The following is a 25482-nucleotide window of genomic DNA, read 5'->3' on the forward strand; positions in this document are numbered from 1 at the left end:
TGTAACACCTAAGAACAGTGTTCCAGCAGAATGTTTATTCTTGTAAACAGATTTGCAATGTGTTCTGAGCAAAGCAAGTTCAGTGTAGGGATGTAAATGAAGATACTTAGACAAGCACTGCAAATGGCTTTCTTGCCATATTTCAGTGGCATGTTTTCAAAAATAGAAAGAATCGCTAAGAGAAACAGAATCAAGTGTGTTTTTCGTCTACCAGCAAAACTAAGGAATTGTTTGGGTTCAGTTAAAGACAATCTTGACCTTAGAAAACACAGATCATATATAAGATCTGATGCCATTATGGGAAATCTTATATAGAGCAGGCACCTCACATTGTGCAAGAACACTGTGTTCAACAGCGCTGACAAAAATGCCACCCAGTAAATTAGTGGTAGCAGAGCACTGCCTGAATACAGGGCACCACACGTTTCCCAAGAGGACTGAAATTTTATCCTCAGCATCATCACTCTAGGATTGTGTTTTTAAGAATGAGGCATGTATCCATACGGTGGGCAATCTTACCAACAGGAATATGGAATTTTGACTAAGGACTGCCCAGAATCCAGCACTGACTGCCATGAAATTAAAACAGTAGAAACCAGATCCTCCAATGTATGACCTGATGCAGCACCTTGCAGAGAGTTAATTCAGCTTTTAACCACACGAGTGTCCAGAAGTGCAGTCATTGCCCACAACACATAAGCAGAAGGCTACTATGAATGGCATTTCCATCCAACTGGGAGTGCCTGTCCACACATTCGTACTCCTGCTTCTAGCCTGACAAATTTGAATTCTGCTGTGCGAATATCACCAGTCACATCTTGCAGCAGTGATGACAGGACCCACCACTACCTGAAGATGACGAACAGTTGTGTTGGTGAAATCTTGTGAGGCTTGCACAAAGTTATTCAGTGGCAAATCTGAGAAGGTTTGTATACATTATTTTTCTGTGATGCAGGTAATGTGCAGCAAAATGTGATAACTTTCTGCATTTGCCTTTTTATACATTTCAAAATACCCCAAAAATTGGTGATAAACACTGAACATATGACGTAACCAGATGACATACCCCACAGCATGTGCAGCAGTTGGGGCTGAGTGTAAAGGAATGATTGAGCAGTGCAATACTTTCATTTGAGCAAACAGAGCAAATTTCGAAAACATTTTGTAAATATGATCTGTTGTAAATGTAGATGTTACAAAATTATTGTCCCTGCTGTAATCAAGCAAAAGCAGTTCTGATTTTGTGTTCTTTGCTTCTGTCCCTTCTCTTTTTGTTTACAGACATTAGTTAGTAAAGAAAACATAGGTCATTTAATGGCAATGATGCTATTCTGAAGTTTATACTCATCTACTTGTTATGCAATATGGTAGGTTTTCATTGTACTGTACTTTGCAAGAAATCAAGGAAACTGCAAGACCGGTAAATAAAATAATAAACTTCAATATAAATACATAATTGTTTAACACAATGAAAAAATACTGCCTGCCAGATGCAAGACTCAAATCCTGAACACCATCACTAAAGTCGCACACATGTGTCCGTAGCCACAATGATATGAATACTTGACTTGGGTTGGGATGATCAAGTGTGACAGGCCGAGAGGCTCAACCACTGCAAGCATGGCAAGGTACATCATCTGGTGACATTTGTCATTCGCTTTTGACACATTTCCCAACATTTGTATCGTATCCAACATTTGTGATCCCATGTGTCTTGTATTAAATTACTTGTCTCAGGGTCATATACAGTGCTTTGGAGGCTTTTAAATGATAATACGCATCACCCTGTCTGTCTGTGTGAGTGTGTGTGTGTGTGTGTGTGTGTGTGTGTGTGTGTGTGTGTGTGTGTGTGTGTGTGTGTGTTTATATATATGAAACAAATGCTAACAAAGAGATAGAGGGCCTGGCCGGTACTTACCTCAGCTCAGTACAGCCAATAGATACACAAAACAGAACAGAAAATTGACGTATCCTAGCTTTCGGAACTTCGTTCCTTCATCAGGAAGGAGAGAGGGGAAAAAAGGGGAAGAAGGGAAAGTGGATTCAGTTATTCACAACCCAGGTTATGAAGCAACAGGGGAAAGGTAAACAGGAAGGGTAGCAAAGATGGAGGCATGGATGTCAGAGGGAAGCCAAGGTGGCTGTAATTACTGTGCCAGCTTCAAACCAAGGAGGATGAATACAGAAGTAAAGAGGCACATAGTATAAAGATAAACGCAACTGTGTAGGATGAAAAGATGCGTGAATGGCTAAAGAGGAAAGGGAAAGAGGAGAAGACTAAAGAGTAAATGGGAGTGAGGTTGGTTAACATATGTTCAGTCCAGGGGGATGGCGGGATGAAAGGATGTGTTGGAGTGCAAGTTCCCATCTCCGCAGTTCCGAGGTACTGGTGTTGGGTGGGAGAAGCCAAATGGCACATATGGTGTAGCAGGTTCCTAGGTCCCTAGAATTATGCTGGAGGGCATGCTCCGCTACTGGGTATTGGACATCTCCTAGGCGGACAGTTCGTCTGTGCCCATTCACGCACTCAGCCAGTTTAGTTGTCGTCATACCAAAGTAAAAGGCTGTGCAGTGCAGGCATGTCAGCTGATAAATGATGTGTTGTCTCACATGTGGCCCTGCCTTGAGTTGTGTATGTTATACCAGTAGCGGGGCAGGAGTATTTGGTTGTGGGGGGATGCATGGGGCAGGTTTTGCATCGGGGTCGGTTACAGGGGTAGGAACCGCTGGGTAGAGAAGGTGGTCTGTGAATATTGTAGGGTTTGACAAGGATGTTACGGAGGTTAGGGGGTCAGCAAAAGGCAACTCTGGGTGGTGTGGGGAGAATATTGTCAAGGGATGATCTCACTTCAGGGCTTGACTTGAAAAATTCATATCCGTGGCAGAGTAATTAGTTGACGTATTCGAGGCCAGGATAATATTGGGTGAAAAGGGGGATGCTTCTGTGTGGTCTGGGGGTAGTAACATTGTTGTTGGGTGGGGAGGAATGTATTGCTTGGGAGATCTGTTTGTGGACAAGGTCTGCAGGATAGTTGTGGGAGAGGAATGCACTGATATATAATATAATACAGGGAAACATTCCAAATGGGAAAAATATATCTAAAAACAAAGATGATGTAACTTACCAAATGAAACCGTTGGTATGTTGATAGACACACAAACAAACACACACACAAAATTCAAGCTTTCGCAACCCACAGTTGCTTCATCAGGAAAGAGGGAAGGAGAGGGAAAGACGAAAGGATGTGGCTTTTAAGGGAGAGGGTAAGGAGTCATTCCAACCCCGGGAGTGGAAAGACTTACCTTAGGGGGGAAAAAGGACAGGTATACACTCACGCGTGTACACACACACACACACACACACACACACACACACACACACACACACACACACACACACACACACACACACACACATATATTCATCCGCACATATACAGACACAAGCAGGGTATATGTGCGGATGGATATGTGTGTGTGTGTGTGTGTGTGTGTGTGTGTGTGTGTGTGTGTGTGTGGCATACTGATCTGAACTATGCAGCCTTCAAATGGAAGTTTTTTGATCACTCCTTATTTTGCACCCTGCCACCTTGGCAATATGTACCGCAAATCATCAGACAGACGACCTTCCTGCATGCTTCGAGCATCCCCTGGTGCTGTTCCGAACCAATGCTAATCTTTGTAACTGTGACGAGCAGTGTGCAGATTGCATGTTTGTATCCCACAAAGAGGTGACAGTTCCCAGTGGCATGAATGGTTACTGTTTATTGACTGTCACTGAGTTGGTGAGTCATTTGCTACATTGTGGCCCACCTGTTCACTGCTAAAGCCATGCTAGTCAGTGGTAACCCCTGTCAATGATATCCTGTTGCCCATAGCAGTTCACTCTGCTGATTGTGGTGGTATTTTCCTTGAATAAATCTGCTCACAGTACACCTTTGACACTGTGGTACAAGAAAGCCCAATGACTACACACCCTTATAGAATATGTGTCTTGACCCATGGGTACCCACGATATGGCAGTGATAAAATCACCCTGTGATCAACTGTCACACTGCAGCTGTAAGCTGCACCTTCTTTTTCAGAATACTCAGGTTTATTAATTTGAAGTAAATCAGATCTTTTGAAGGAAGATTTAACAAAAAGAGCACATCCAGGAAAGGATGAAAGCATGTCTAATTAACTGGAACACAAAATTAATAATTAGTGGTGACAAAGATCCTCTGCAATAAAAAATAATGTCCACTTACTTCATGTATTAGTCTTCAAGTGACAGAATATATGTAACGGTGTCCTTCTTATTTACACTGATTAAACAATGTAAATTCCAGGTAGGAATATCAACAGTGCAGGGAAAGATAGATCACTATTTACCGTAAAGAAAATAAAGTTGCACACAGGCACAACACACAAGCAAGCACACTGCGTGCGCACGCACGCACGCACGCACACACAGAGAAAAAAAAACTGCCAAGTCCAGCAGCTAGGGGCAAGCTGCTGGAGTTGGCAGTCATATGTGTGTGACATGTGCTTGCCTGTGTGTATGAATGTGTGTGTTTCTCTGTATCTCTTTTGCTGATGAAGGCTGTGGCCGAAAGCTTTGTGTAAGTGCCTTTTTAATTGTGCCTGTCTACAATGTAACATGTCTCCTTTACAGTAAGCAGCAATCTATGTTTTCCTATATTTTTCATTTACACAGATGTAATTAACAAATCAGAGTCTATTTATTCCAGAGAAGTGACAGTTTGTTCATGACAGTTCAGCACAAATCTGATTTTTTATTTACAGCAAGGCTACCTATAAATTATTCTGTGTGCCAGTGTTCATGCTGACTATAGGGATTCACACTGATCATGTGTAATTTGACATCTGGTCCTGTAAACTTACTTCTGCTCAACGTGAAAAATTCTCCAATCCACGTTTTGTAATTAACCTTAACATATCAAATAATGCACCCTTCAATATAACTGCTTATTGTCCACTTCCCATCACTCTATTCCCACTGTCAACCCAGCTGACCTCCACTTCTAATCCAAAAACCATGGTTGACTCAATGTTTGCTATTGCAAGCTATTGCTATTGCAACACAAAAGTGCCAGAGGCACCAGTAATGATATATAATTAAAAATACTAGAAAGTAAGGCTCACCGGTTAGTTCATGCTAAGACAAACACTACAAGTGTCTAAGACACTGCGCTCTCACACAAGTACGAGGTCTGAATACATTCCAGTTACGATACACTAAACTATTTCATTCACGGTGGCAATATACATACTCTCTCCCCAATAAACAGAATAGTTATAACTCAATTGTTCACAAGTGTATATTATGACTCTTGCCACAGCTATGCAGTCAGTATGCCACAGGCGTGCCATAGAAAGGGATCAGGTTCAATTCCTTGTAGAGCCGGGAAATTCTGCTCGGTGGACAGACTGGAATAGGGTACACTCTGCTTGTAGTTACAGCTGAGGAGCTACTCAAGTGAGAAGTAGTGTCTTCAACTTCTGGAAGTTGATAACAGCCTGGAGAGTTGTATACTGACCCCCTAACTCTCCATAGATATATAGTAGAGGACATCTCTCGAAGAGCATTGCGTGGTCTTCTGGGCCCAATGCAGAGTTCCTTTATCAATGTATATTGTATATCACCACTTGTACACACTCATCAGCACAGTACCATATTGTCTCTTCACGTGGCAAATTTTTATTCCCTTATTTCCAGATAAACATTTTTCCTCTTCTTCTTCTTTTTTTTTTTTTTTTTTTTTTTTAACTATCATTACTTGTACCACACATATTCCACACAGTTTTTGCTCACTCCTTCAATGATACTGCCCATCCTTCTCTAGTGTGCGAGTTGTCCCTGCTTTCCTGCGTGTTTGTTGGTTTAAACACCCTTGTTTCAGAAGAGAGTGACAGCTTAGATACAGTCTTGTCAACATTTTGTATTTTTATTTAGCAATTATTGTTTGAGCCTTATAGGCGAATGTCACAAGATATTGTCAACCACTGCATTCACTAGATTGGAATGGGGTTCATGGTAACTTATCAATTCATTTTTTAAGTTGCTGTTATCTTTTTCATCCTATCTTGGACTAGCTTTTCCATATTCCCACTCTATTTTACGTAGTCAAACAGTTATCTGCCCTTGCAAACTTGCTCCTTTACTACCAAGTTAACTAATACTGGGCAGCCTAACAGAAGTTCCAATATCCAGTCTTTCACCACAATTCACCTACACACACTTTTCACTCACTGATTTTCTTTTTTCAATGTCATAAATATTTTGCTTTCACAGACTGCTCTGCTTTGAACATAAAATTGTAGGAACATCTGCCTCACATGTCAGTTTTTTTTTTTTTTATTTATTAAAGAATATGTTCCTTGCTTATTCCTATCTGCTTCTGATACATTTCCATTCTCACTTTTATTTTGTTTTGATCCATTTCTTTTTTCTTTGATAGACAAGTCAAACAACAATGGCAATATGTTGCAGCCCCCTGTGTTTCACCCTACTTACTACGAACTTACTTTTCTTAGCTTCCAATTTCATTAGTCATTTGGTTTCTAAGATACTTAAATTAATTGTTTGACCCTGTATTTTTATATCTTATTTTACCTTCGGTTGATAAAGGATTTCTGTTATGCTCACAAAGAGAGAGCTGATTCTTCCCACCCCCTACCCCCCTTACCTTGTCCTGAAACAAACTTATCGCCAAGTATCTTGCAGTTTTTTTCCTATTATTAATCTCTTAGTCTAGTCATCAATTTAAAAGTGTCAGTTGTTGGTCCCATTGTCTAATAATTTGTACATTTATACACATGAAGTTCCAATTTTTATTTGGAACATATAGACTCTGATAGCCAAGGCAGGATTCAAACCTGCGACCGTAGCAGTCGCGTGGTTCTGGACTGAAGCGTCTAGAACCGCTCGGCAACGGTGGCTGGCGAATCATAGTTACCATCACATGGACAGAAATACTGTGTTAACTTTATTACAACCAAGGGACATAGCTAAAAATGTCTTTACATAATTTCCAGTCCTGATTACTTTCCTTTAATTTAATCTCACAAATAGGTTAGTGTAACATGATGTTGACAGAGGCAAATTATATATACTCACAAATTATTTAGCTAGAGGTATCTGGTTTGTATGTCTGGGAGGGAGGAGGGTGCCAGCTGAAAACTTCAAGAAAAGATTACTCATTTCATACCTGCTGGATTTAACTGCAGTTTATCTCTTCCATATACCAACCATATACCTAATGTGCATGGCAAACAGTTTAAAAGTATTATTCTATACTCAGCATTTGGAACTATCAGTTCCTTCATGAGATAGGAAAGAGGGATAAGTTCCTGAAGGTCTGAAAGGTCACTCGGACTCCACGACTAATGTGAGGACAAGAGGAACGAATGTGTCTATAAGAAGTTTTGGAATTTCACCTCTTGAACGTAAAATACTGATCAGTCTGTCAGTCTTCTAGTAATTTTATGGTTTCCTCACATGAAATTTCACTTGGACACGATTATTCTATGTTTCATCACTCACCTGAGAGATATCTCTGAATTCCCAAAGAGACACACCTCCAAATTGCCATCAGCTGTTATCCGTAAACGGTTACACGTGCCACAGAAGTGTTCACTCATTGAGGTAATAAATCCCACACATCCCTTGAAGCCCAGGACATGGTATGCCTGCAAAAAGAAATTGTAAGAAAATAGCTACTGCTGTTGTGAAAATACTATAAATGTGTTGCTCACCAAGTGGAGGAAGGAGAAAACGTGCATTAAGGGGAGTTTGAACGCCCTATCCTGACAATGTTAAATTTAGTGACTTAACTTCCCCGTATTTCAGGAACAACTGTAGCCATTGACAAGAAACTTTTACAGCACATTAAACTATATGTTCTGAGTCTTACAATAATTGCATTTCTGCCACTGCTTTTGGAAATACAATTTTTTAATTACACAGTTAAAATTTTGTGTACTTTTTTGTATGTTATTCTAAATAATTTTATTTATACATAACATTATGTTTTTCTTTTAGTTAAGAAGACTCAGGATACGTATGTTATTACTCCCTGAAAATTTGAATTCGCTACTCGAAGTAGTTTCTGAGATTTAGGGAAAAATGCAAGAGAAAATGTAAATTTTCAGGAAGAGTTTTTAAAGTTTTAATAGACTGTAACTCAATATATGCTTAACATTTTATTTTTAGTCACTCAGAAGCACCCTGCACCATACTGTATATCATCCTCTTGATCTTTTTTAAGTTTTTTCTTGTTTTCTTCTTTCTGGACTCCGTAGTGGCCAACTGTGCTGCATACTTTGCTTTACCAATGCAAACCTTGTCCATCCATTCAAATTCTCTGATGCAGTTTGCTCCAGAATTAATTCCCATATGTTGTAGCACTTTCACGCTACCAATGTTGCCATCATTAAAAGCAATAACAGCATAACTGACCCCCACTTTAGTGTCTTCATTACAAGAAAAACATTTTTTGGTCTACATCTACATCTACATCCATACTCCTCAAGCCACCTGACGGTGTAGGGTACCTTGAGTACCTCTATTGGTTCTCCCTTCTATTCCAGTCTCGTATTGTTCGTGGAAAGAAGGATTGTCGGTATGCCTCTGTGCGGGCTCTAATCTCTCTCATTTTATCCTCATGGTCTCTTCGCGAGATATACGTAGGAGGGAGCAATATACTGCTTGACTCCTCGGTGAAGGTATGTTTTCGAAACTTCAACAAAAACCCGTACCGAGCTACTGAGTGTCTCTCCTGCAGAGTCTTCCACTGGAGTTTACCTAACATCTCCGTAACACTTTCACGCTTACTAAATGATCCTATAATGAAGCATGCTCCTCTCTGTTGGATCTTCTCTATCTCTTCTATCAACCCTATCTGGTATGGATCCCACACTGCTGAGCAGTATTCAAACAGTGGGCGAACAAGTGTACTGTAACCTAATTCCTTTGTTTTCGGATTGCATTTCCTTAGGATTCCTCCAACGAATCTCAGTCTGGCATCTGATTTACCTACGATCAACTTTATATGATCATTCCATTTTAAATCACTCCTAATGCATACTCCCAGATAATTTATGGAATTAACTGCTTCCAATTGCTGACCTGCTATATTGTAGCTATATGATATGGGATCTTTCTTTCTATGTATTCGCAGCACATTACACTTGTCTACATTGAGATTCAATTGCCATTCCCTGCACCATGCATCAATTCGCTGCAGATCATCCTGCATTTCAGTACAATTTTCCATTGTTGCAACCTCTCGATATACCACAGCATCATCCGCAAAAAGCCTCAGTGAACTTCCGATGTCATTCACAAGGTCATTTATGTACGTTGTGAATAGCAACTGTCCTACGACACGCCCCTGCAGCACACCTGAAATCACTCTTACTTTGGAAGACTTCTCTCCATTGAGAATGACATGCTGCGTTCTGTTATCTAGAAACTCTTCAATCCAATCACATAATTGGTCTGATAGTCCATATGCTCTTACTTTGTTCATTAAACGATTGCGGGGAACTGTATCGAACGCCTTGCGGATGTCAAGAAACACAGCATCTATTTGGGAACCCGTGTCTATGGCCCTCTGAGTCTCGTGGACGAATAGCGCGAGCTGGGTTTCACACGATCGTCTTTTTCGAAACCCATGCTGATTCTTACAGAGTAGATTTCTAGTTTACAGAAAAGTCATAATACTCGAACATAATACATGTTCTAAAATTCTACAACTGATCGACGTTAGAGATATAGGTCTATAGTTCTGCACTTCTGTTCGACGTCCCTTCTTGAAAACGGGGATGACCTGTGCCCTTTTCCAATTCTTTGGAACGCTATGCTCTTGTAGAGACCTACAGTACACTGCTGCAAGAAGGGGGACAAGTTCCTTCGCATACTCTGTGTAAAACTGAACTGGTATCGCATAAGGTCCAGCGGCCTTTCCTCTTTTGAGTGATTTTTATTGTTTCTTTATCCCTCTGTCATCTATTTCAATATCTACCATTTTGTCATCTGTGTGACAATCTAGAGAAGGAACTACAGTGCAGTCTTCCTCTGTGAAACAGCTTTGGAAAAAGACATTTAGTATTTCGGCCTTTAGTCCATCATCCTCTGTTTCAGTACCTTTTTGGTCACAGAGTGTCTGGACATTTTGTTTTGATCCACCTACCGCTTTGACATAAGAGCAAAATTTCTTAGGATTTTCTGCCAAGTCAGTACATAGAACTTTACTTTCGAATTCATTTAACGCCCCTCACATGGCCCTCCTCACATTACTTTTCGCTTCACGTAATTTTTGTTTGTCTGCAAGGTGTTGGCTATGTTTATGTTTGCTGTGAAGTTCCCTTTGCTTCCGCAGCAGTTTTCTAACTCGGTTGTTGTACCACGCTGGCTCTTTTCCATCTCTTACGATCTTGCTTGGCACATACTCATCTAATGCATATTGTACGATGGTTTTGAACTTTGTCCACTGATCCTCAACACTATCTGTACTTAAAACAAAACTTTTGTGTTGAGCCGTCAGGTACTCTGATATCTGATTTTTGTCACTTTTGCTAACCAGAAAAATCTTCGTACCTTTTTTAATATTTCTATTTACGGCTGAAATCATTGATGCAGTAACCACTTTATGATCGCTGATTCCCTGTTCTGCGTTAACTGTTTCAAATAGTTCAGGTCTGTTTGTCACTAGAAGGTCTAATATGTTATCGCCACGAGTCAGTTCTCTGTTTAACTGCTCAAGGTAGTTTTCAGATAAAGCTCTTAAAAAATTTCACTGGATTCTTTGCCCCTGCCATCCGTTATGAAAGTTTGAGTCTCCCAGTCTATATCCGGCAAATTAAAATCTCCACCCAGAACTATAACATGGTGGGCAAATCTACTCGAAATATTTTCCAAATTATCCTTCAGGTGCTCAGCCACAACAGCTGCTGAGCCAGGGGGCCTATAGAGACATCCAATTACCATGTCTGAGCCTGCTTTAACCGTGACCTTCACCCAAATTATTTCACATTTCGGATCTCCGTCAATTTCTTTTGATACTATTGCACTCCTTATCGCTTTAAACATGCCTCCCCCTTCACTGTCCAGCCTGTCTCTGCGGTATACATTCCAATCTGAGTTTAGAATTTATTAATGTTTACATCTGGTTTCAGACAACTTTCTGTCCCTAGTACTATGTGGGCATTGTGACCGTTTATTAATCAGAGCAGTTCTGGGACCTTTCTATAGATGCTCCTGCAGTTTACTATTAGCACATTAATATTGTTATTCCCTGTTGCATTTTGTCTACTTCTACCTTGCCGCATCTCAGGAGGTGTCTTGTCGGGCCTAGGGAGGGAATTCTCTAACCTAAAAAACCCACATGTGCACTCCACACATACTCCGCTACCCTTGTAGCCGTTTCCTGCATGTAGTGCACGCGTGACCTATTCAGGGGGACCCTACTTTTCTCCACCCGATAGCGGAGGTCGAGAAATTTGCACCCCTAATCTCCGCAGAATCGTCTGAGCCCCTGGTTTAAGCCTTCCACTCGGCTCCAAACCAGAGGACCACTATCGGTTCTGGGAACGATACTACAAATAGTTAGCTCAGATTCCACCCCGCGAGGCTTTCCGCCTTCACCAACTCCGCTAACCGCCTGTATGAACTGAGGATGACCTCTGAACCCAGACGGCAGGAGTCATTGGTGCCGACATGAGCAACAATTTGCAGTCGGGTGCACCCAGTGCTCTCTATCACTGCCGGCACAGCCTCCTCCACATCTCGGATGAGACCCCTGGCAAGCAGACAGAGTGAACACTGACCTTCTTCCCCGACCTTTCTGCTATTTCCCTAAGGGGCTCCATCACCCGCCTAACGTTGGAGCTCCCAATAACTAATAAACCCCTCCCCCCATGTGCCTGCTCGGACCTTGCTGAAGGAGTGGCCACATGTCCACTCACAGGCAGAATGGGCGATGCCACACGGCCAGCCTCCACACTGACCCTCCGCCTCGTGCGCCGCAAACGCCGCTGAACCCACCACTCCCCTTGGGAAGAGGGTGGCCCAACCGCACCCGGTACCCACAAAGATGTGTCGACAGAAGGGTCAGCGGGTGAAGCATGTAACACCTGGGGTGTACCATGCAACGCACCAGACTCCCCACTGCCGCTACACTCCAAGGCAACAGCCTGAAGATGGCTAACCGTGACCATCAACACGTTCAGCTGTTCGCGAACAGTGGCCAGCTCCTCCTGTGTCCGCACACAGCAGTCACACATCCTATCCATACTAAGAAATCAATTTACTGTAGAGAGTTAATCAACTTATAACTGGACTGCTAATTCACTAAAGGCGGCTGATAGTTGACTAAACTGTGGTTACTAGACACTTCCTGTAGAAAACAATGAAAATAGCACTACCTGTCTCTGGACTGTATTGAAAACAAACACTAGCACTACTGGCACTATGGCTGACTAAACGGACTCTCTCTGACTGTATTCAAAACAAACACAAAATCTATGGAACACTATTACTAGCACTCGACAATTAAAGCTTCCTAAAAGCAAAAACACACAGAAGAAGAAGTGACAAGTAAGAAAAATAGAGTTAAAACTTAAACTAGCGTAGCTCACTGCACAGCAGATGTGACGCAGACGGCAGTTACGATGACACTGACACTATAAGATTATTGAACGACTCATTGGGATTTTGAGTCTGACAATGCAGACACTTCTTCAATAATTCAGGATTGCCAGGTCTCTGTAAACAGGTTTTATGATATCCACAACTGCTGCTGGGATAGAATGTTTATGGCTGTATGACCTGTTTGAGTACTGGGCATTGCGGTAATTGCACCATGAACCAGATCCAGGAGGGCAAAGATGGTGTACTGGTTTATCATCAGCTGACAGTCTCTGGAAGAAGGTAGCCCATACTGCCTGCTTCATTTTCAACAAATCCTCAGTATTATTTCTAATGGCAATCTCATAATACTGTTGTAGTTCATCAATCATTTTGTCTGTCAGCCTGCTTCTTATGGTCTTACCACCTGAAAGTTTCTTGTCTCTCAAACATTGTTTCAACTTCCTCAATCTGGTACCCATCCTCTTCTGGACATGACCAACACATTCCATTTCTGTGATAAGCTTCTCACCATAAGGATGAGTGGCTACTACACTGTTATATGCATTTGAGTCTGCCTAACCTAAGAACTTAGTGTAACACACTCGCCTTTAGTTTACAGATCGATTATAAATTTCAACAGCTGCACAGGCCTCCGTACGACTAGTTGTCCTTCATAATTTCTGTCACAGATATGCCCTTCTTCATTCCCTGATTTATACTTATAACAATGTTTGGTTAAAATCTGGAAATCTATTAGCTTTCCAGTATCCACACTGGTCACTGTAGCAACAGAATTCTTAGAACTGCAGCTGCGCTTCTACCAAGTGCCCCAAAAGCTACTGATATGTCAATCATACCATCGTTTATTTCAGCAGCTTCATTTGCAGCACCCTTAATTGACTCACATGCAGCAGATTTCACAGCAGCTCCAATAAATCCTGCATACTTGTCCATTTTACAAAGTGGGCGTGGCATATACATCATGACACACATTGTTTCTGCTGCAGTGTGTCCTTTGCCAATAGCTCTCAATCCATAAAACCACCTAACATTTATTTCAAAATAATTATCTTTACACTTATCAGAATTCCAAAATGAATGAGTATATTTGCAACTGGCAGAATTAATGATAAGTTTCCTGGCTTGTCCATTTGATACCTCAATGTCTTCATGTAAACTAACTGGCCCTCCACATACATACAGCACACACATTCACATAACATCCCTATTAGGATGTGTAAATGTATCAGAATATAACCTAACCTACCGTTTACATGAGGTTTGTTTTGAGATAACTGTGTTATCACTATGTTTCATTTTAATCTTCGAAGCACTAATGGGTGTTTCGCTAGATACTCATGAGTTTGCCAGTATTTCATTGTCTGTAACTTCACACACCACATGCTGAACACAATGTTTCTCTTTATTCAAAAATTTATTACCATGAAACCCACATTTCTTAAAAACACTTCATTTTGGAGTTATACTTTTTGAGAGATTTACCAGTCTATTCGTCACTTTTCCTCGGAAAAACGTTAGCACTTCGATATACAAAGCATGTTTATACTATGAAAAGATACGATCCTATTTTTGACACTGCTACCAATACAAACACATAACTTAACCTTCATAACACAGCAATCCACAGCTTTCTACAGGGTGGTCCATTGATAGTGACCGGGCCAAATATCTCACGAAATAAGCATCAAATGAAAAAACTACAAAGAACGAAATTCGTCTAGCTTGAAGGGAGAAACCAGATGGCGCTATGGTTGGCCTGCTAGATGGCACTGCCATAGGTCAAACTCATATCAACTGCATTTTTTAAAAATAGGAATCCCCATTTTTTTATTAGATATTCATGTAGTACGTAAAGAAATATGAATGTTTTAGCTGGACCACTTTTTTCGCTTTGTGATAGATGGGGCTGTAATAGTCAAAAATGGTTCAAATGGCTCTGAGCACTATGGGACTTAACTTCTGAGGTCATCAGTCCCCTAGAACTTAGAACTACTTAAACCTAACTAACCTAAGGACATCACACACATCCATGCCCGAGGCAGGATTCGAACCTGCGACCGTAGCGGTCGCGCATTTCCAGACTGTAGTGCCTAGCACCGCTCGGCCACTCCAGCCAGCTGCTGTAATAGTCACAAACATGTAAGTATGTGGTATCACATAACATTCCGCCAGTGCGGACGGTATTTGCTTCATGATACATTACCCGTGTTAAAATGGACTGTTTACCAATTGCGGAAAAGGTCGATATCGTGTTGATGTATGGCTATTGTGATCAAAATGCCCAAGGGGCGTGTGCTATGTATGCTGCTCGGTATCCTGGATGACATCATCGAAGTGTCCGGACCATTCGCCGGATAGTTACATTATTTAAGGAAACAGGAAGTGTCCAGCCTCATGTGAAACACCAACCACGACCTGCAACAAAAGATGATGATGCCCTAGTAGGTGTTTTAGCTGCTGGGGCAGCTAATCCACACATCAGTAGCAGACAAATTGCGCGAGAATTGGGAATCTCAAAAACGTCAGTGTTGAGAATGCTACATCAACATCGATTGCACCAGTACCATATTTCTATGCACCAGGAATTGCATGGCGATGACATTGAACGTCATGTACAGTTCTGCCATAGGGCACAAGAGAAATTACGGGACGATGAAAGATTTTTTGCATGCGTTCTATTTAGCTATGAAGCATCATTCACCAACAGCAGTAACCTAAACCGCCATAATATGCACTATTGGCCAACGGAAAATCTACGATGGCAGCAACAAGTGGAACAGCAGCGACCTTGGCAGGTTAATGTATGGTGTGGCATTAAGGGAGGAAGGATAATTGGCCCCCATTTTATCGATGGCAATCTAAATGGTGCAATGTATGCTGATTTCCTGCGTAATGTTCTACCAATGTTACTACAAGATGTTTCACTGCATGACAGAATGGCGATGTACTTCCAACATGATGGATGTCCGGCACATAGTTTGCGTGCGGTTGAAGCAGTATTGAATAGCAAATTTCATGACAGGTGGATTGGTCATCAAAGCACCATACCATGGCTCGCACATTCACCGGATCTGACGTCCCCAGATTTCTTTCTGTGGGGAAAGTTGAAGGATATTTGCTATCATGATCCACCGACAATGCCTGACAACATGCGTCAGTGCATTGTCAATGCATGTGCGAACATTACGGAAGGCGAACTACTCACTGTTGAGAGGAATGTCATTACATGTATTGCCAAAGGCATTGAGGTTGACAGACATCATTTTGAGCATTTATTGCATTAATGTGGTATTTACAGGTAATCACGCCGTAACAGCATGCGTTCTTAGAAATGATAAGTTCACAAAGGTACATGTATCACATTGGAACAACCGAAATAAAATGTTCAAATGTACCTACATTCTGTATTTTAATTTAAAAAACCTACCTGTTACCAACTGTTCGTCTAAAATTATGAGACATATGTTTGTGACTATTACAGCGCCATCTATCACAAAGCGAAGAAAGTGGTCCAACTAAAACATTCATATTTCTTTACGTATTACACGAATATGTAATAAAAAATGGGGTTCCTATTTAAAAAAACACAGTTGATATCAGTTTGATCTATGGCAGCGCCTTATAGCAGGCCAACCATTGCGCCAGCTGGTTTCCCCTTTCGAGCTAGACAAATTTCGTTCTTTGTAGTTTTTTCATTTGATATTTGGCCCGGTCACGATCAATGGACTACCCTGTATATAAAAAATTACCGATTTTATTAGGTCTTGAAGTAACGCATGTAAAAATTTTAACATTTTCAACTGGTGTAGATTATATTTTAGAAAATAAAATAAAATACTTCCCACGCAAGTTTATAAGTAATATACATATCATTTTATTTGGAAAATTGCAAATTTTATAATCAGATAAAAACCCGAAAAAAAGAACAAGAATGTTTTCCCCTTCTAACTCCCCTTAAAGTTACGGAAATGTGCTAGCTTTCGGAGCCAGTGGCTTCTTCTTCTGGCAGAAACAATGAAGGGGAAGGAAAAGGGAAGTAAGAAAAGGATTGTCAAGGTTTAGGAAATGGGGAGAGTTGCAGAAAAGCTGCAGAGAAACCCAGGCCAGGACAGACTTACTGAATGGGATGAGAAATATGTAACTAAACCAGTCCATCTCTCATACCACCAGCAGATGTGAAGTATTCTTGTGATTGGTAGTAAGTCATAAACATTAAATTATTTTCAATGTATGTTCATACGTAATGCTTCACGTACCTTTGAGGTATCATTGGGCCCATTGGGAAGAGGATCAAAATCAGGCCACTGCTTTCTAATTATTTGGAGCATTTCACTAAATGAGACCATCTTCCCATCATTCCATTTGTTGCCGCTGAAAGGCATGTACTCGATAAATCTTACATCAACATTTTACTCTTTTGTTAACTCCACAAAACTGCACACTTCATCTTCATTAAAATCTCGCATTACAACACAATTCATCTGTGGAAGAAAGACACCATTAAAAACTTGGTATCAGATAAAGCTTGGTTTAAACAGAGTTTGAAAGACTTTTCGATAGGCAACTCATCCTACTCTATAGATGAATATCTTAACAGTGGCTGTTAGGCCAGCTTAAATAAGAATGTCTGTTAGATTTCAGTTCTGAGAGCACTTTGTCATAACAGTCAAAATTATGTACTTTTTGTTTGATAAATTTATTAATAGTGCATAACAATGTTTCAGTCTGACAGCGTATCAATTCTGAAAATATTAGCTGTTCCAGTTTGTATTGTATTCACCTAGTTTGACAATCTCCTTACAAATGATCAGGGTATTCAAATGTTTTATATTTTTTATGTTATACTTTCTGGCATGTTACTCACCCATGAGAATCATCTCATGTTTTGGGTCTTGGAACAAAAGCTGAATCTAATCTAATCTAACCTACAAAATAATGGTTCTACAAGTCTGTTGTTATATTTGTATACCTCACTGATTCTGTTAAATTAATCTTTTTCTCTCTTTTTAGAGAATGTGGGAATTTATCTTAGCATGCCAAGCTGTTAACCTTCTTAACAATTTACGAAAATTAAACTACATACATCTCCAATCTTTTTCCCCACTCCAACGCACACATCTTTTACTGAAGGTATTATTTTAACTATTACATTAAATTATGAAGCTTTCTTGAAACTGTGCTGCCATTTGTGAAACAAATTTAAAAGTGTTCTCAAGATAAAAGGTCTTCACAGAAGGAGCATTTAGTATCTGTGCAGGTGGTAACACTGACAGCCTTCATATAAACAAGCCCAAATGGTAGAACATCCTCATTTACACACACACGCAATGGCAGAAAAAAGGAAAAGAGCACACCTTTCATTCAAGCATTGAATATATAAACTGATGAGACAAAACACTATGACCTCCTGTTTGATAATGTGTTTGTCCACTGTTGGAACACAATACAGCAGTGATTTTGTGTGGGACAAGTTCAACAAATTTCAGGTATGTTCCCAGCATTATGTGAGGTATGTTCCCAGCATTATGCAGCACCGCATGTCTAAGCACAGGTCATGTAATTCCCATAAATTGGAGATCAGTGGTTTCTGGGTGCAGAACTGGTATCTGATAGCATCGCAGATGTATTCCATCAGATTCAGAAGGGGTGAATTTGATTCTGGCCTCGTGACACTGAAAGTCATATTGTTGAAACATGTCACCTTCATTAGGGACAGAGTGCAGACAGTGCACAATAATGTTCACACAGAACAAAGCTGTTATGGAGCCTTCAGTTACTACCACAGGACCCACAGAAGACCAGGTGAATGTCCTCCATAGCATAATATTGCTCCCACTGGCCTACGTCTGTAGCAAAGTGCACCTTTCAAGCACCAATTCACTCTGTTGACAGTGTATGTGCACAAAACCGCCAAGCAGGTGTAATGCGAAACATGAATGATTCCACCAGATGACACATTTCTATTGATTCACTGCCCAATCTCAATGCTCCTGAGCCACAGAAATTGTAATTCAACTGTGTTGTCAACATGGGAACATACAGGGGTTGTCTGCAGCAGAGCCCTATGTTTAACAATGTGCAATGAATGGTGTGCTCTGAAATACTCGTGCTTCCACCAGCACTGTGTCATCAGACCTGCCACAGAAATTAGCTTTCTCAGCCAAATGTCATCTTTTTTAAAGGAACCATCCCAGAATTTGTCTTAAATCATTTAGGGAAATCGAGGAAAAGCCAAATTTTGGTGGCCCGATGGGACTCGGGTCCGTTGTCCTCTCGAAGGCAAGTCCACTGTCTGACCACTGTGGTGGCATGACCTAGTCTTAATTAAGCCAGAAAATCCTGGGAAATGCTGACATACTTATTGATTTAAGATATAACAATTTAAAACAATCCTTTCCTGAATTTCACTACAATTTTCTGCTCTTTTGAAAAAAAATTTCTTTTGACTGTTTTGATATTGTTTAGTATGTTTAAATAATGATGGCAGTCTCTATAAAAGGGCAGTTTGACTTTTAAGTTTAGTTATACTGTTTTAAACTACATCCTTCATCTATTTGTCCACACAGAAGTGCTATAGGATATAACTTGAAGACTATGGTGAGGTGGTGGGGGACAGTCATGTGTTGAGAAGGTGGTGCTGCCAGAAATGAAGTGTGACACTGCATACAGGGAGAATAAAAATACTCTATTCCATATTCATTTACAATCTAATTCTGGCCCCCATATGGTTTTACTTTTCTCCAATAAGAAAAAAGAAATTGTCAGTAACTGTCTTTATAAGGTCTTAAAAGGAAACAAACAATAGAAAATCTAGGCTGGAATAATGACCATATTATAAAAAAGATACATTGCTATTCACAGTATACAGGAGATGTTAGGTCACAGACAAGCACAACAAAAAGACTACTAAACGCGTAAGCTTTCGATCAGAAAGTCTTCTTCCAAAGTGGACAAAACACACACACACACACACACACACACACACACACACACACACACACACACACACACATGACCGTTGTTTCTCCCATGATGCGCAGTTGCTCCCAGTCTGGCCCTAGCAGCCAGAGACAGTGGTCATGTATGTGTGATTTGCATTTGTGCGCATGTGTGTGTGTGTGTGTGTGTGTGTGTGTGTGTGTGTGTGTGTGTGTGTATGTGTATTACTTCTGCAAACCTTTCAGAAAGGACACGGTATGCATTTCATTCAGCAAGATGAGTAATAAACAATGTTAGCAATACTGCATCAAACTTGTTCACTTTCATCTTTGGATTAAACATTCGATTTCAGAGAGTACAGAATTTGGCAGAATCAAATTTTGGGGATATGTGGAACTGGGACGGTGGCATATTTTTCACCCTTTCAACAAACTAAGCACTGCTGATTGCTACTTTTATTGTGTCTGCTGCTGCAATGCATATATGAAACTGTAAGTGCAGCATCTATGATGGAATAAAATGTTATACAAATGAAACAAACTCTCGTTCAGAACATGTTCTCTCATACACAGTCTATTATTTGGTTCTTGTTGATCATTATCAAAGAAAGCAGCAGTGTAAGTAACAAGAAATAGTAGTCTCTTGCCATTGTTTCGCTAATGAGACGATTTCTCTCTCTTTTCTTCTTTCACAAAGAAAAAGGAGCCACAATTGCACTTTGTGTGCCAGTTACTTTCCTTTCCAATACATTGGCACCAGCTGATCTTATTTAAGAATACTCAACTTTCGTAGCCATACAGCACATCCTTTGCTTCCTGGCCTAAATCCAAGTTAACTCCCAGTCCCCCTGCCTCCCCCCCCCCCCCCCACACACACTCCACTCCCCCCCCCTCTCCCCCCCCCAAATCAGCTAGTTGTGTGCTGTTATCTCACGTCACACCCTAGTCTATGAGTGCCCAGCTGTCTGTCGCCTGACCCCTCTACCTGCACCCCTAGCTAGCCCACAGATGGCTCCCCACTCTCCCACGAGCCACTAAATGCTTCCCTCCAAACCCCTCCCATCTCTCTCCATCTCTCACATTGCCTCAACCCACCCCATCCTACCCCACTCTAAAGCCCCACCTCACTCCGGAACACTCACCGTGGGCCAGTAAAGAGCTGGCAGTTGAGCGACCACAGCATAAGGAGACATGCATGCGCATGTGAGAATGTGTGTGTGTGTGTGTGAGTGTGCGCGCACGTGTGCGCGCGCGCGCGCATGTTTTCCCTACAGCTAGAAAAAGAAAGTGCATTCTGGAAGCTCGCCAAGCAACGTACCTTTGTTTGGAAGGTACAAGGCGAGGTACTGGTGGAAGTAAAGCTGTGAGGACGGGTCGTGAGTCGTGCATGGATAGCTCAGATGGTAGAGCACTTGCCCACGAACGGCAAAGGTCCCAAGTTCGACTCTTGGTCCGGCACACGGTGTTTATCTGCCAGGAAGTTTCATATCAGTGCACACTCCACTGCACAGTGAAAATCTCATTCTACATACCTTTTGTTCGTGTGGCTATCGATGAGACAGTGCTTCTGCCTTTTGGTGAGCCATCTCCTTTATTCCTAAATAATTTGTAATTTTCAACAGAAACTTCCATACGTTATTATTGCATCCTACATTACAGTATGCAATTTCCACAATATGTGGTCATCTCTGAATATAATGGGGGTAACAACTGTAGGAGACCAAAAACTGACTGCAGTAAGCAAGTTCAAGTTACTGTACGCTGCAGTAGTTATGCAGAGGTGAAGAGGGTCACACAGGATAGGCTAGCATGGGCAACTCCATGAAACCAGTCTTCAGATGGAAGATCACAACAAATAAAAACATTTGATTCAGCATACACCAGACTCCAAACAGCGTACACAACCTGTATGCTCAGAAACACAGAAAATCATATTGGTTCCATCAGCAGGAAACTTCAGCCAGTAATTGATATGGAACACTGTGTCGATTTTGTTCATTAATAAAACCCAAAACTGGGGAGTAATAAGAGAGTATTGTTGTAACTTCTTATCAACCTGGTTACCAAAATACATATTAAGAAGACTGGTAAAGTGTTATTTTAAAGGGGTCACTCCAAAGCACCACGAAAGTATTTGAGCAATGTATAACATTAGAGAATCAGTGCGCAATATTGAAAGCCTATCTACATTATCTATATCTGCATGACTAGTCTGTAATTCACAATTAAATGCTGGCAGAGGGTTCAGAGAACCACCCTCAACCTATTTATCTACCATTCCACTCCCCTACAGCATTTGAGGAAAACCAAACACTTCAATATTTCCGTACAAGCTCTGATTTCTCTTATTTTATTACAAGATCATTTCTCTCTATATAAGAGGGCTCTAACAAAATATTTTCACATTCGGAGGAGAAAGTTGAAGATTGAAATTTTAAGAACCTGCTCCAGCAAAATGCTTTTGCTTTAATGACTGCCACCCCAATTCACATGCGATATCTGTGGCATGCACTTTCCTGTTTCCCAATAATACAAAATGAGCTGCCCTTCTTTGAACTTTTAAATGATGTCCTCTGTCAGTCCTATCTGGTAAGGATCCCACGCCATGCAGAATGCTCCAAAAGAGGACAGACAAGTATAGTTGTAGATAGTCTCTTTAGTAATCCTAATCTTCTAAATGTTTTACTATTAAATCACAGTCTTTTGTTTGCTTTCCCACCGCATTATCTATATGAGCATTCCAATTTAAGTTATTAGTAAATGTAATTCCTAAGTATTCAGTAGACTTCACAGCCTTTAGATCTGCGTGAATTATCATGTAACCAAAATTTAGTAGATGCCTTTTACTACTCATGCGGATGACATAACAATTTTTATTATTGCATCATATGGATAGGTAGCCTAAATCATTTTGCAGTTCATTTTGATCATCTGATCACTTTACAAGACAGTAAATGATTTGCAAGACTGTAAATGATAGCATCATCTAAGAGGACTGCTCAGATTCTCTCTTAAATTGTTAATGTAGATCAGCAACAGCAGGTGGTCTATAACACTTCCTTGAGGAATGTCAGATATCACTTCTGTTTTACTTGACGATTTTCCATCAATTACTATGAACTGTGACCTTTCTGACAGGAAACCACACATCCAGTTGCACAACTGAGACAATACGCCATATGATTAGAAAATGCTTGTGAGGAACTGTTTCAAAAAGTCTTCTGGAAATCTACAAATATGGAATCAATTTGAGATCCCCAGTCGACAGCACTTATTACTTTGTGTGGCTAAAGAGCTAGCTGTGTTTTAAAAGGTCGATATTTCTGAATCTATCTTGGCTATTTATCAATGAATCATTATCTTTGAGACAATTCATAATATTCAAACACAATATATGTTCCAAAATCCTAATGCAAATCAACATTAGTGATATGAGTCCGTTATTTAGTAGATTACTCCTCTTTTCTTTCTTGAGCATTGGTGTGACCTGAGCAACTTTTCAGTCTCTAGGTATGGATCTTTATCAAATGAGCGGCAATATATGATTTCTAATGGAGCTATTGTATCAGCATTCTCTGAAAGAAACATAACTGCTTTATTACACTGAGGAGAGCTACTACTAAGTTACTCACAGTTGCAGTTGTTCTTGATTTGAATACTGCAATATTTACTTTGTTGTCTTTGGTGAAGAAATTTCAGAAATCCGTGTTTAGTAACCCTGCTTTAGTAGCACTGTCATCAGTAACATTACCACAGCTATTGCGCAGTGAAGGTATTGGTTGTGTCTTGCCATTGGTGTACTACACATGCAACCAGAACCTCTTTGGATTTTCTTCCAGATTTCAAAACGAAGTTTCACTATGGGAACTATTAAACACATCTTGCACTGAAACCCACCCTAAGTTTCGAGCTTCAGTAAAACATCGCTAATCTTGGAGATTTTGCATTCTTTTAAATTTTGACATGCTTTTTTTCATTGCTTCCGCAGCTGAGTTTTGACATATTTTGTGCACCACCCTTTTAATTTATTTGGTATCCTTTCAATTTATTTGGTATATATCTCATAATTGATGTCAATACTATTTGTCTGAATTTAAACCATGTCTGTTCTACACTTACATAGTCAGACTTGAAGGAGTAGAGACTTAGTAGAGACCGTCTCCTTGGAAGGCATCAAGTTAATTTTTATCTGCTTTCTCATTAAATGCCCTATTGTGTAGGGCTGAAAATTAATAGAGATAAGGCAAACAGAATGTGCAAAGTAAGTGGAAATTACTCGTCTCTTCCCCGATTACAGTGCAATAGAAGATACTACAAGATGTTGACAGATTTCCATATCTCGGTAGCTTTATATGTAATAATGAGGTCACAGATGCAGAAATCACCAGCAGAACTGGAAAATCAGTCCATATGGAAATTAGGTCTGTAATATGTCAACAAAGCTTTGACTGTACTCCTTTATCGTTTATATGTGTGAGACTTGGAAAATGTCAGTAAAATCAGCACACAGTCTCCATATTTTTCACCAACAATGCTAGAGATGAATTCTGAAGATGTTAACCCAACCAAGTTACACACGATGAAGTGCTGAGAATACGACGTCTAGACAGCCTGCACAAAATTATTGTTGAAAGAAGACTGAAGATTGCAGGTTATGTTCTATGCATGTAAGGTGGAAGAATCCCAAAATCAACACTGTTGTGGAAATCAATGGACAGATACAGATGTACAGGAAGACCTTTTAACATTTGGAACTTTTGCAATGAATCTTCAATGCATGGACACAAACTTGGAGGAAGGTGAGAACGTGGCAGCTGATCGAGTGAACTAGTGGAAACCAGTTCCTTGTATGGTACACAGCAAATCTGAGTAGGTTAGTAAGTAAGTAATTAAGTAAAGTAAGTACAACTGGGGATTTTGCAAAATTGTTGGATGATCCATATTATTGTCTATATTTGACACTGTTGGACTTCTACCTTTTCCTTCATGTGTATTCTTCAAATTGTGAGTTTTATGAGAAAGCTGATAGGTACTTACCAATCAACCTTCCCTCACATGAACTGACATTGTCTCTTTGTAAATTCTACTGTGCTAACAATTATCTACTAAGAATCCTCGACTAGGTCTCCGCAGCTCAAATGAGCCAGTTTCTTTTAAATTTCTGTCTTTGGCTATAATTGTCTTCCAAGTATGGTGACACAACATCCTGTCATGAAACTTTTGCCTTTACACTTGTTTACTTTTCTGGACACTGCCTTTTTCTGCACTGTGCACTAAATACACTATGTGATTAACGCCCAATCTCCAACAGCCAATCGTGAACTGTAAACAGTTGTAAACTCCACCAGGGCACATAACAAACAATTAACATTTGTGTTTTAGTGTTCTAAGCTGTGAGGTCATCAGCGGACAAATAATTTAGTACCTATTCCTGGACAGCCGGAGTGGCCGTGCGGTTCTAGGCGCTACAGTCTGGAACCGAATGACCGCTACGTTCGCAGGTTCGAATCCTGCCTCGGGCATGGATGTGTGTGATGTCCTTAGGTTAGTTAGGTTTAATTAGTTCTAAGTTCTAGGCGACTGATGACCTCAGAAGTTAAGTCGCATAGTGCTCAGAGCCATTTGAACCTATTCCTGACGTGCTGTTGTTTGGAACAACAACTGACATGATCCAAAATATTACTTTCTTTTATTATAGCTTCACTTTTATTTTGCCTAATGATTACTAATTTCAGTATCAAATTAAATCATCAAGCCACTATATGATCAGAAAGCATAGTGTATCTTTAAAATATTGTTTAATAAACAGATTACCTTTATATCATCATTCCTTGAAGTAATGTCCAAAGTGGAAGGACAGATGATTAATTTTGAGTATATACAAAA

General features: G+C 40.4%; 1 pseudogene; it reads right to left on the reverse strand.

Moving 5' to 3' along the window:
- LOC124787726 overlaps positions 1 to 25482 on the reverse strand; it is a 57630-nt pseudogene that overhangs the window by 22485 nt on the left and 9663 nt on the right.

The sequence above is a fragment of the Schistocerca piceifrons genome, chromosome 3 (assembly GCF_021461385.2).
Source record: "Schistocerca piceifrons isolate TAMUIC-IGC-003096 chromosome 3, iqSchPice1.1, whole genome shotgun sequence".
Taxonomy (NCBI): domain Eukaryota; kingdom Metazoa; phylum Arthropoda; class Insecta; order Orthoptera; family Acrididae; genus Schistocerca; species Schistocerca piceifrons.